Source organism: Sinocyclocheilus grahami, unplaced genomic scaffold, assembly GCF_001515645.1.
Source record: "Sinocyclocheilus grahami isolate Dianchi unplaced genomic scaffold, SAMN03320097.WGS_v1.1 scaffold1023.1, whole genome shotgun sequence".
Taxonomy (NCBI): Eukaryota; Metazoa; Chordata; class Actinopteri; order Cypriniformes; family Cyprinidae; genus Sinocyclocheilus; species Sinocyclocheilus grahami.
The window spans coordinates 223,502-234,975 of record NW_015506202.1 but is presented as its reverse complement, the minus strand read 5'-3'; the positions used below and the strand labels follow the sequence as shown (position 1 = coordinate 234,975).

At 37.5% G+C, this 11,474-nt stretch overlaps 1 protein-coding gene across 1 annotated transcript in view; it reads left to right on the top strand.

The window, feature by feature from the left end:
• The window catches only part of plxnb2b (plexin b2b), a 221,883-nt gene that overhangs the window by 49,883 nt on the left and 160,526 nt on the right, over nucleotides 1-11,474 (top strand). Inside the window, exon 2 of the mRNA XM_016251008.1 lies at nucleotides 2,403-2,442. The gene's annotated coding sequence lies outside the window, so the exon portion shown is untranslated. The remainder of the gene's footprint in view (nucleotides 1-2,402; nucleotides 2,443-11,474) is intronic.

Genomic DNA, 11,474 nt, shown 5'->3' with positions numbered 1-11,474 from the left:
TCTTTACTGAATAAAAATATTAATTTCTTTCAATAAAAAAAACAACATGCTGGCCCCAAACTTTTGAACTGTAGTGAGTATTGTGATGCATATTGTTAACGTAGTATATACTTACTTGTATGCTAAAATTATGTTCATACTGTCCACCCCTGTTTGAGATCTACTTCAGACAGCTTGACGCTTGTAGATAAGGGACAAGTTGAAACCATATTTGTTTAGCATTTGCATTGGCAGCTTTTAATACCATGTGAGCCTTGAGTGATTTTAAACGGGCTGCTGTTAGCTGATTGATAACGTTTAGTGCGACATGGCTGCAGTTCCACTGGGGTTGCAAATGAAAGGATGAAGCAATACTGCACATCACTGAAATCCAGCACTGGGCCCAAGACCGAGCCCTGAGGGACACCGTAATGGCTGCATGTACCGCAGATTTCTTTCTGTTGCACTGCTGGAGCTAATGGGGCGGCATTTGGGTGAATGTTCGAATCTCACATTACTCACAATCTGCCTCTCTAATGGCTCTTCAACGTTTTAAATCGTTTTCACTGCTAAAACAAGCTCTCGGCGGCTCGATTAGGGCATCAGCGGACGAGTAATGATTGTCTGCGTTGTTTTTTTTTTATAACATTGATATCTGAAACCATGCTTGCACTGAGTGAGACAAAGGGTCAATTCATGAAGAGATTTAGTTCAAGAAGTTAAACCAGTTTAATCTAGTGTAACCAGACGCTGGTTAAACCACTTAGTCGTGCATATTTAAAAGGTGTGATCAGAACTGGCCTTGAAAAGGTGAATTTCATCTTTCAAGTTGCGTTTATGGGCCCTATGAAATCTGTTTTATTCTTCCACAAATTCCGTTTTATTCTTTTCCAAATTCAGTTTTTTCCATTTTATTTTTTCTGAATTCCTTTTTTTGTTGTTTCTTTTTTCTGGACTGTCTTTTAAATTCTTTGTTGTGTATTTACATACACAATATAAATGCTAAATAAATTCTGGTAAATATTCGTAATGTATTTTTTATTAATAATTTTATTAGTAGTAGTAATACTATCATTACATTAAGTAATATATTTCTGTCATTGTTTCTTCATGTTAAACCAGACTTTTATTTTGACGGGTTGCTGTGAAGACCTTTAAGTTTCTGTGTACGATATGACGATAGTTTTTCTCAAAAGAAATGGTAAAATGCTCATGAAGTGACTCTCAGAACAGTTCTAGAGATTATGTTTATGTGTACATACTCATATATTGAGGCTGAAAACACTGCATCACGTGTGCTGCAGTATGTGTGTAGTAAATTAAACTGCTTGTCTGCGTCATTCATTCACACTGAGACACGCAGAACATGCAGGATTCATATTTAAATAGTATTCACAGACACTAGTCCATATCGCGTTTTGATTTAAGTGTACTGGCCTACTTTTTGATTTATCTATCCAAAATTTGGTCAATTTTGTTGTTGTTATACCGTAAATTAAATTTAAGACTGGATTCCAGTCAGAAATCATAGGGCCCTATTTTGCGCTTTTTACTGTGTGTTTGTACCGTTAACTGATTTGCACAATTCCTTTTATTGAATCGGGTGCAAAAACCATGCAGATATTGTGTTAATATTATTAGCAGGTGCAATTCATTCTTAGCGAATCCATCACCTAAATATTTACAGAGACATATTCCTCTTGCTCTATTCATTCTTTATTGTTGCGAGATGTGTTGACACTCTGGGAATGAAATGCAAACAGATGTGGTCCAGCTTTGCTCCTTGTTGACGGACTCCCGCTGGTTTTGGCTTGGATACCAGTGTGGGAATCATCACATCCAACACCTGTTCCTCTGCTAAGCACCTTCTTGTCTTCTTGAATGATTTGCTCTCTCAGGAAAATTTTTGTGAGGCTTTAACTGTTTTCTTCCTCATCTCTTTCTCTCTCCTTCAATCTCTCCTTCTCCGCTTAAGCTCATTAAATGTTTCCGAGAGAATAGGAAATCAATGGTGCATATGGTGTGAGAGAACTTTTTTTCTAGATTTGTTTTACCCTGTATTTATCTGTTTTCACATATCTCTCTCTTGCCTTCGGTTTCTCTGTGTTTGGCAAGATAAATTTACTTGAAGCAAAATTGTGGAAGATATTGAAGGGGTGTAGTTCACTGAAAAATTATTTGGGTGAGTAAATCATTTCAGAAATTAATTTTCAGGTGAACTATCCCAGTTTTGCAAGCAAGTTAATGCTTAAAATGAGTTTACCATTGGTGTAGGACAGACTAAACTAATTTTAAAAGAGTGTATCTTGAATTAAATCTTAATATCCTATGCATTTGTGCTTCTCAAGTAAATCTAGCTTGATGTTTAGAAATTTGAAAAGCAAGACAAATACTGATTAAGAAATGTATTTTTTTTTCTCTAGGTTTTCCCACTCATCTTCTTCTGGGGCAGCAGACTGTAAGGTAGGAATAAGGTTGTTTTCAGTTCAGATGTGCTCTTCATCTTGTTGGCAGATGAGCCACGGCTTGGCGACTCATCTGGTGTTTCTAGTTGAAATGGCTATGCAGTACTTGGTTAGGTTCCCGCATGACCTTTATTCATCCTGACACACATCAGGCTTCTGGACTACAGCGGGAAGAGCTGCTGGAAGGAAAACGAGAATGTGTCTGACCTCTGAAACTACTTTTTTTTTTTTCTGTTGACGTGAACCAGGTGTGCACATGTGAGGAAAATAATCTTAACCAATAATGTCAAAACCTTGAGTTCCAAGAGCCAGTCAAATCTTGTGTGGGCAGGGCTTGGTTTAGTTCAAGATTTATTTCTGAATTTTACGTTCAATATCTTCCAAATGGTGTTTCATGCGTTTAAACACATTTTACTGTTCGAATTTCCAAGTGAAATGGAAAAAATTGTTGGGTGGGACTAGGGCTGGGCGATGTAGCTAAAAAATGTATCAACGATATAATATTTCTTATTACACGGCTCTGTGGAATACTTGATTCTGATTGGTCAATCGCACCATCCAGCAGTATATTATTCCCAGATAACAACCGCCAAATTGAATAACACACTGCTCATCCGGGTACTACGAGTTATCTTGACCGGTACTACTTATATGCTTAACGAGTCACTCCGCTATCTTTGACTGTCTGGCACCATCTTGTGACTGAAAACATTTAACCACCGCGTGTTACAATGAAAGACTTCAGCATTAATTTCAACATATTAGGTAAAAACAAATCTTTTTAGCCGTGTAATAAGCGGGATAATGTACATCCAGCCGGTTGTTATCTCAGAATAAACCCCGACAGGGTGATCATTCTTGTATCAGCCTGAAGGGGTTTATTCTGAGATAACAACCGGCTGGATGTACATTATCCCGCTTATTACACGGCTAAAAATGAACAAAACAGCATCATGTATTTATGCATTGCTTAATCCAAAGAGCCGGAGTGCCATTCACACAGACTGCATTTAAAAACATAAGAGACGCAGTGAAAAGGAATAAATAAATTTGCGACGTGTTTTCTAAAAGTTTCAACTGTTTTAACTTTGCATGGCTACATCTCTTGTGTGAGACGTGTGTGCAGCAGTCATATTTGTCCGTCTAGAAAATGCTGAATATGCGTCTGTGTGAATGGCTTGTTTCCGTTTTTCACCTAATCAAGATCTTCTCCGCATTGAGCTTCTATATTTCTCAAATATTTTGAATGCATAACACAGCAGCGGCGCATCTCGTGGGCTAGACTAACAAAACATTAAAATGCAACAACGTCACTTACATCATAATCACCGCATCTCACGTGCCACGGACGACGCTCCCTGATGCACACCTAACATTCAAATGCAAATGTTTCTTTTAAATTCGACTAATATAAATTTTTTTTAAATTCACAATCTCCTCATCGCAGGCACTGTCTACGTCGCTCATAGCACGTGACTATATCGTGCACTACATCGAACTTTTTTTATATCGATATAGAAAAAAGTGTACCGTCGATAAATATCGATACCGTTTTATCACCCAGGCCTAGGTGGGACTTTATTTTATATAATGGGAATTGTTTTGGGTTATGAAAATGGGCTAATAAATACTAGAATTAAGTTGGATTGAAACCGTTTTTGCTAAACCATTCAAAAGTTTGGGGTCGGTAAGATTATATATATTTTTTAAATGTTTTTGAACAAAATCTGTTATGCTCACTAAGACTGCATTTATTTGATTAAAAAATACAGTAAAAATTTTAATATTGTGAAATATTATTACAATTAAAAAATAGCTGTTTCCTATTTGAATATATTTTAAAATGTAATGTATTCCTGTGATGCAAAGCTGAATTTTCAGCAGCCATTACTCCAGTCTTCAGTGTCACATGTTTATTTCTGATTAATGACAGTCTTGAAAACATATTTTTGAGGAAACCATGGGTTTGTCAAGATTTTTTTGATAAATTGAAAGTTGAAATGAACAGCATTTATTGTAAAATTATAAATGACTTTAATGTCACTTTTGATTAATTAAATTTGTCCTTGTTGAATAAAAGTTTTAATAAAAAAACGACAACAAATCTTATTGACCCCAAACTTTGGAACGGTAGTGTATCTCCAGTTACTAGTTTACATTATGCCATGAAAGTCGTTTCAGCTAGCTTCTTTGGAATAATGTGCACCAATGAATCATTCACATTAAGACCAGGAACGTGTATTAAGAAAGCAAACCGAGAGCATTTTGACATGTTTCCTTTGTAACTTTAATCCTTCTTTGTCTCTGCAAGCTTGGCTCAATATGATGTACTATAACCTGAGCGTGTAAACACACACACAGCCTCAGCACTTTCCAGCGTTCTGGCCGTATTTCAGGCTTCTGCTTCGCTATCAGCAGTGGAGCAGCTTCGCTCTCGCCGTTCGGCCAAGCAAAGCAAACAATACGTTCTGTTATTTATTTATTATTTTCAGAAAGAGGCCGTTTGTCGTTGTGTCGGGTGTGTGTGTGTGTGTGTGTGCAAAGCTGTCGGGCAGGTCCAGGCACAGCCCATTGTGAGGAATAATGGATGCTATGGCCGCTATATCGCAGGAGTTATCTCCCTCACACACACATATGGGGGCTCGAGGAGCTGGTGATAAATGACTTTGAGACTCGCTGTCTGCGATCAATAAACCACTAGCAGCAGATGAGTGAGTCCGAGCTGCCGCTCTCCGTTTCTACTTTACTTCTCTCCGTCTGCTCCACTTTGGCTCCTTCAGTCACTCTTGTCTCGTCTCATCTCTCATTCTCTTCCCATCTGGTCTCTCATGATCTGCTATACTTTTCTCATATCATATCTCACTTGTCTCTTATTATGTTATCTTTTTTCGTCTCCTTAACTTGGCTTGTTGTCCAATCTCGTCTCAGTATCTTCACAACATTTATCGTCTCACTTCTGCCCTTCTTGTCTCTTATCATGCTCTTTTCTTATGTTGTGTCTCAATCTTTTTTAAATGCGTCTTCTCTCATTTTCTCGCCTTGGCTCTCATCTATTTCTTCTCAGCTCTCCTCGTCTCTCTTCAGCTCTTATATTGCTTATCACATTAACATCTTTTTTCTCATAATACCTCTTGTTTTGTAAGTTTATTGTCTCATGTTCCTCTCATCTCTCTGTCTTTTTTTCACATCTCATCTGGTCTTGTCTCAACTTTTCTCATCTTTTATTCTCTTCTCATCTTTTTCTTAGGTATTTTGTCTTTTCGCATCTTGTTTCTCATATTTGTCTCATCCCTCATTTTTTCATTATTTTTACATTTCATCTAATCTCTTCTTTTCCTACTCGCCTCATTTTACTTGTCTCTTCTCATCTCTTATTTTCTCGCCTTGACACTTTTCTAATGTCTTGTCTCTGCTTGTTTTGTCACAGCTTGTCTTTCTGGTCTCATTTTTTCTTCTTCCAGGTCTCACCTCCTCATCTCTTCTTTTCCAGTCTCATATAATTTTATATTTTGGTCTCATTTCATCCTGTTTCCTCATCTTGTCTTGTTTTTTATTTTCTCACTTGTCTCATCTCATTATTTTTAGGGATGCACCGATGTATCGGCCGCCGATATTTATCGGCCGATTTTTTATTCTTTTAAAGCCATCTGCGTATCAGAAATAGCATGAAACGGGCCGATACCAATGGCTTATTAATTAACTGCATGGAGACAACGAGTTGCATGTCTGTTGCATAATTCAACGTTTTTCTCTGGGCAAAATAATTAAATAGGCCTACTTGCCAAAACAAAATAATATCTGTACAAAATATAGTTTGTCAGACGGCATAGTACGGCTGCAAACGTGACGCTGACGCATCCAACGAGTGAAATGCCCGCGCTCAGCTGTAAATTCATCATAGGTAAGTCGCAATGGCAATGCACCAGCGTTAGAGTTTATCGAGGATATGTCACGAACCGCCAAGCATTAGGCCTACATTTAAGTGAAAATGAATGGCAGGTAATATGCAGCTTTTTGTTTGAAACCAGTGTAGAACACTGATTCACACATGGTCACATCACGCACCTGAATTAGAATTAAACTATATAGGCTGCATAAAAAGGAATATATAGGCCTATACACAAAATATAAAATAAAATAAAAATTTTAATTAACAGAGATTAACAAAACGAAAGAAAAAAATTGTCCTGAGTTTCGGATAATTGTAACGCGCTCCGAAGTTCCCGAAAAAAAAAAAAAAAACGAGACCGCAGAAAGCAGTTTTCTTTATTTTACAAAAGCTTTACAGTTTTGAATGATGTTTTGCTTCTATCTGCATGACAAGCCAGCGTTGGTATGACCATAAATTATGGAGTAACTGTTAGGAAAACAATGCAGTGATTGCGTTGGCCCCTCACACGCACATACAACACATTTTTGCTTATTTGACATTGCCGCCTGTTCATTATCAAAATAAAATAGTTAAAGAAAGATAAAAAGTTACACTGCTTAATTTAAATAGTCCATAGTACAGTCTGTGTCCAGCGCCTCACTGCTGATATAGCCTATATGTCAGTGGTAGCGAACTCTGGTCCTGGAGAGCCGCAGTCCTGCAGAGTACAGCTCCAACCCTAATTGAAACTCACCTGCCTGTAGCTTTCTAGTAACCCTTCAGACCTTGATTAGCTTGTTCAGGTGTGTTTGATTAGGGTTGAAGCAAAACTCTGCAGGGCTGCGGCTCTCCTGGACCGATGTTCACCACCCCTGCTATATGTGAAGGATGATGTTTTATGTCGATACTGCGAGTGAAGAACAAAGCCTATAGTTTACATAATAAATGATAGGTTAGCATCCAGATACTTCACGAATATGGAAACATTTGGATTCGTGCAGAATGAGAGAGGTAGGCTTCCGTTTCATTTTTAAATTAATTAGTTTTGGCTTGACGCTTATATTTAGCCTAAATGCAACTTTAGAGGATTTGTTGTGGAGAGAAGGGAACTAAAATAGCCTAATTGTGTTTGTAATTTTGCTTTTATTTACCATTATTTTAGCCTACATTATTTCTGAATGAAATAATAAAATGCAACGTACAGCCTACTAATTTAGGCAGTTTTTCCCCTCTCAAAACGCTTATAGGAGTAGCGTTGTTTTATCCATGCTGAAACATTTTTAAATATCTTGAAAAAAATTCTTTAATGTTTTTATTGCATTGACAGTTTTTCTTTTGTTTAATACATTTGGTCTTTGGTAAATCTAGAAAAGATTATGCTGTATTGGCTATGACTAAGAGAGATCATTCAAGACTCTCTTCATGATTTTTCTTTCTTTTTGAGTAAATTAAACGCTGTACTTTTTTTATTATTATTATTATTATTATTATTATTATTATTGGCAAAGAACAAGTTTTAAAAATAACGTTATTAACCGGTATGTTTTCTACTCAAACCGGGTTCACAGAGGAACGCAGGAACAGAAACCTTCAAATACCGATTCTACTCGGAGTGAACCAATCTTTTTTTTTTTTCTCTCTCTCTCATTTTTAAGCCCAGCAATATCGGAATCGGCCAATAGTTGTTTGTTAAAATCAGTTTCGGTATCGATATCTTTCTAGTCGTGTCCATTTTTGGAAGGCCAAACAAAGTAGTTTCGCTTTCACAAAGAAACACACAGCGCACCTTCATGACATGGCAGCGGCGGCAACAACAATACTACATCGAGAATAAAAGTTACGCCTTCTTTCTTTGCGTGAACATTTGGGCGGCGTTATGCAAATCTTCCCACATCGTGACGTAGACATGTGGGGGCGTGTTAGAATGAGCCGTTTTAGGTAGGTGTGGCTGACTCTGAACTTTTATAAAGAATATCTCTTTGGATTTGAGACTTTAGTCTTTGCAACTTTACAGATCTTCTTCATTTTCGGTATCGAAATCCCCCACCCCCCCCCCCAAAAAAAAATACTATCGGTGCATCCCTAATTATTTTCTCTGGTTTTCTTGTCTCGTCTCATTTTTCATCTTTTCTCATTTCTTCTCTTGTCTCCTTGTTTTGTAAAATATTTTCTATTCAGGCCTTTTTTTCTTTTTCAGTCTCATATTTCTCATTTCATCTCTTCTTTTTTTTATCTAGTCTTTCTCATTTCTTTTTTCAACTAATTTTTTCTCATCTCTGTCTCTTGTTTTCACATCACGTCTCTGCTTTTTCTCACTTATCTTAAAGGGGTCATATGATGTTGCGAAAAAGAACGTTATTTTGTGTATTTGGTGTAATGAAATGTTTATGCGGTTTAAGGTTCAAAAAAAAGGTTCGAAAAACACATAATTTTCCACATACTGTACATTATTGTTTCTCCTCTATGCCCTGCCTTTCTGAAACGCGTCGATTTTTACAAAGCTCATCGGTCTGAAAAGCAAGGTGTACTGTGATTGGCCAGCTATCCAGTGCGTTATGATTGGCCGAATACCTCAAGCGTGTGACGGAAATGTTACGCCCCTACCATATTGTGATGATGCCCTGTCAGGCCGGAACGATGACAACCAATTATAAATGAGGCATTCGTTGCATCCAGTGGGGACATAATTATGGATTATAATGACTTATACTGTCTTTTTACGTGTTGCGTTGCATCGCGCCGCGTAAACATAAAACCATGTCTGCATTTGTGATCGGAGAAATGACAAACAACAAGCCCTACTCTACACTGCCCAAAAAACTTGCTTTAAATATAAAAAATATAAAATATAAAAACTCTTTAAATATAAAAAATGTACTTACAATCTGTGAGTCAGAACAGCCGGCATTGTAGTCTACTCTACCAGGATCAGTAAACAGTCCTCCATAAAATGTGCTGCACACATCTGAATATTTGGGTTGAACTGTTCTGGAACAGTGTTGTAAATACAACTTAACCACTGATTTCTAGTCGTGTCCATTTTTGGAAGGCCAAACAAAGTAGTTTCGCTTTCACAAAGAAACACACAGCGCACCTTCATGACATGGCAGCGGCGGCAACAACAATACTACATCGAGAATAAAAGTTACGCCTTCTTTCTTTGCGTGAACATTTGGGCGGCGTTATGCAAATCTTCCCACATCGTGACGTAGACATGTGGGGGCGTGTTAGAATGAGCCGTTTTAGGTAGGTGTGGCTGACTCTGAACTTTTATAAAGAATATCTCTTTGGATTTGAGACTTTAGTCTTTGCAACTTTACAGATCTTCTTTATGCACCAAGAGCTTGCAACACTCCAAAGAGAAAGGAAAAATTGAAATCGCATCATATGACCCCTTTAACTCATTTTCTCTTGTTTTTTACCTTTCATCCCTTGTTGCTTTTGCTCGTCTTGTTGCTTTTCTCATGTATTTTTTTTGTCTTTGCTTGTCTTGTTGCACCACCTCTGGTCTCTTCTTTCCGAGTTTCTCATCAATTTCGTCTTTTCTGGTCTTGTCTCATTTCATCCGTTTTCTCATCTCTTCTCTTCTTTTTCAACTTTTTTCTCACTCACCTCAACTCCCACTTTTCAAATCTCTGTTTTTTTGCTTCTTTTCTTATCTCATCTTTCTCGTCTCAATTTTCACTTGTCTCAACTCATTTTCCCATTTTCACATCTCATCTCGTCTCTGCTTTTCTCACATATCTTGTCTATTTGTTTCTTGTTTTCTCGGTTCATCTCTTGTTGCATCTTTATCTTCTCACTTCTCTGCTTGTTTTGTCACGTCTTCTTTCTGCTCTCTACTTTTCCAGTTTCTCATCATTTTGTCTTTTCTGGTCTTCTTGTCTCAATTCATGTGTTTTCTCATCCCTTCTGTTTTCATCTCATCTCACCTTTCTCAACTCGTTTCTCACTCGTCTCATCTCATTGTTTGTTCAATCTCATCTTATCTTGTTTCTTTTCTCACGTCTCATCTGATTGTTTTAGCGTTTTCACATCTGTCCCATTTTCTCGGTTTCATGTCTTAATTTCTCATCTTGTTGCTTTTCTCACATCTTTATCTTGTCTCTGCTTGTTTTGTCACAGCTCTTCTTTTTGGTCTTTTTTTGGTGTTTTCACATCTCAACTTATTGTTTTCATGTCTCATCACATTTTCTCATCTTTTCTCATATCTTCTCTTCTCTCTTTGTTTTGTCATGTCTCTTCTTCTCCTCATTTTGTGGTCTTCTGGCCTCATGATTTTTCTCATTTAATTTCTTTATTTTCATATCTAGTCTTCCTGTTCTTGTCTAGACTATCATTGTGTCTTTTTTTCACATTTTATCTCAATAGTTTTTTTCTCTTATTTTCTCAACTCTCATTATTTTCCTCGTTTTCACTTCCTTTTCTCATCTCATTTCTTCTCATGTTGTCTTTCTCTTTTCATTTCTCACTTGTCTTGTCTCATATTTTCTCTTGTTTTTCTCATCTTGTTGCTTTCATCTCATCTCTGCCTGTTTTGTTACCACTCTTGTTTTCTGGTCTCATCGCTTCATGTCTTTTCCAGTCTCATCTTTTCTGGCCTTTCTTCTCCTCTCTAATCGTCTCTCTTCACATTAATCTCTCCCGTGGTCATGTAGGTCTTTTTTGAGGGGAGCAGGTGATCGCTGGTCAGTCACACACTCACTCGCACATCATTGTTCAATTACTAACACTCAAATGCAGAGAATGGCTCAGATGCGCTGCGAGTTTGTGTGTGTGTGTGAGTGTTTCCAGCTGTAGGGATTGATCGCGGAATGAAAGTGTAATGGGAGATGAGCTCTCATCTCAACCCTCACTGGAACAGAACAGAGATTTGGTTACAAACACCAGCCGTATGACGCACACACACACACATATGCACAGCAGCATGTGTGATCACAAATCTCCAGACAGCGTCACACACTCAGAAATCTTCAAAAGAAAATTGTGAATGCTAATCAGATGTTTTTGTCTATTTCTGGCATGTGAATACTCTAATGCTCGGACTAATTAAGCCTTCCATAATAAACCTCCTCCATTCTCTCTCTCTCTCTCTCTCTCTCTCTCTTTTCTGCTCACTTTCTTTCTCTCACCCCTTTTCTTTATTCCTCTCTCTCTCT